Genomic DNA, 1,908 nt, shown 5'->3' on the forward strand with positions numbered 1-1,908 from the left:
TTGACAGGTAAAGCCTGCGCAAAGTTGAAGGTTTGTTTTGTAGGAATTTGTGTGCAAATGTTGAGGAAATGTAATTATTTGCTTGGCATTTGCGTGCTATGCAAATCTTTAATGTTTCCACAGATTTGCTCAAATTTGCTTCACCGCAAAGATAGCAGTTTGACCTCAACCGCAAATGCAAGCAAATATGTCGCAAAACCAATAGTTTGCATTATTGTTTGAACTGATATTCAAAGGATCAAAATACGTACATTTGCGTTTTATTTACTCTCTTTTGCAATGGGAGCAAAAAGGAATGAATTGCCGCAATATGACTTTGTTGTAAATTTGCAAATTTCCTTGCTATAAATATTCATATTTACCTGGGAGCAAATATGGTGATTTACATCATCTTCGTTTTGTTGTCATAGGCAATGTGCATATGATATTTGTTACACATTTTACTGCTGTGGCAAACTTTCAATTTTTACATAACCGTTATATTATTGAACGAAAATTGCACTGGTATTCGGAAGCTTTTGAGTTTCATCAGCGGCAACGTCCTACAACGAAACCAACCAATGGTAAACAAAATGCTTAGGCCTTCCTCGTTCCCAGGATCTTTTCGGAGGGGCAATTGTCCGCCATTTTGAATCACCCCGCCGCAAAGACCCTGGAAACGAGGTTTTGTGACGATGAAAAATTTGGTTATCGACGGTTTGAAATTCGCGCGGGCGATGTGCTCTTTCTTCTTTCTTTTCGTTTTCGGACCACTAAGGTTTTATACGGCGATTCCTTGACATTTGTGCGAGTGAAATGGCAGTAAGAATCGACGAAATCCGAAAGAAAGGGCAACGACCATTCAGGCCATAACGTCGGGAACCAGCCCCAGTAGTTTTACAGTAGTTCGCCACAAACACACACGCCAGTGTCACGAATGCTGAATGGTCGGTCTTTGGAATGTTCTATGCCTATTTCAAGTCCACGATTCCCACTAATTCCAAGGCGACCAGAAAAACCTAGCAAGAATAGACTTCGCTAGCTGCTTCACATGGAACCGTTGAATCTAGACTCATACAGCTGTATGTACTGGATTCTGATCAGGGCCGGGAGTTCAGAGACGGTGTTAAAGAGTTACGACCAACGCCAGCAGCATTAATCGATGAAGAATTCATGGCAGAAATAGAGGCCTTCTTCCTAACGCAAACGGAGTTCAACGAACGTTTGGAACAAAGGATGGCCGAATTTAAGCAAAAGAGCGGGAAGGTTCAAGACTTAAAGCGCCGAATAGCAAAAGATTGCCGAAGGAGTTTCGGTAGGTCACCTCACTGATAAGAACCTGAAAGTACAGTATATGCCTTAAATTTTGTATAGAATATCCTTTCTTTTTCATAACACGTTTGATTGCTGATTCATTGAATTGAGATTCGCATCATACATCCCTCCCTCTGCAAGGACAGTCTTTACTTTTGCAGACGTACTCCCTTAGTAATTTCACGTCACGTTATTAATTTAAGGCCATTTAAAACAATACCAATGATAAGGAAAGGGTATGAATGATATGGATCTCTGCATCCCTTTGACAGCTGAAGTCTGTTGTACCTGGCCCCTTATTTGCCACTTATTTTATGTATGCCTCGTTCTTCAAACAATACTGTTCCTAGAACACATTAGTGGCCCGGGTATGCTATATTTACATATATCTTTTCACAAGCGATGTGGTGTGCAGTGGCAAGGTTTGGTGGAATACAAATTTCCTGACATGATTACCGTATGCCTTCACTGTTGTCTCGTGTCCAAACAATGTCGCATGTTTAGTATCTGAAGCCTTTTGTACCAAGCTATTCACCAAACCTTGCCACTGCACACCACATTGCTTGTGCAAGGATATACTGTAACTATTTCATATGACATGATATAAAAAGGTAT

At 40.7% G+C, this 1,908-nt stretch overlaps 1 long non-coding RNA gene across 1 annotated transcript in view; it reads left to right on the top strand.

The window, feature by feature from the left end:
• The first annotated feature begins 683 nt into the window (after nucleotides 1–683).
• The window catches only part of LOC138054570 (uncharacterized), a 5,408-nt gene continuing 4,183 nt past the window's right edge, over nucleotides 684–1,908 (top strand). The window contains exon 1 of the long non-coding RNA XR_011133303.1: nucleotides 684–1,294. This is a non-coding gene — a long non-coding RNA (uncharacterized lncRNA). The remainder of the gene's footprint in view (nucleotides 1,295–1,908) is intronic.

Source organism: Montipora capricornis, chromosome 6 (genome assembly GCF_036669925.1).
Source record: "Montipora capricornis isolate CH-2021 chromosome 6, ASM3666992v2, whole genome shotgun sequence".
Taxonomy (NCBI): domain Eukaryota; kingdom Metazoa; phylum Cnidaria; class Anthozoa; order Scleractinia; family Acroporidae; genus Montipora; species Montipora capricornis.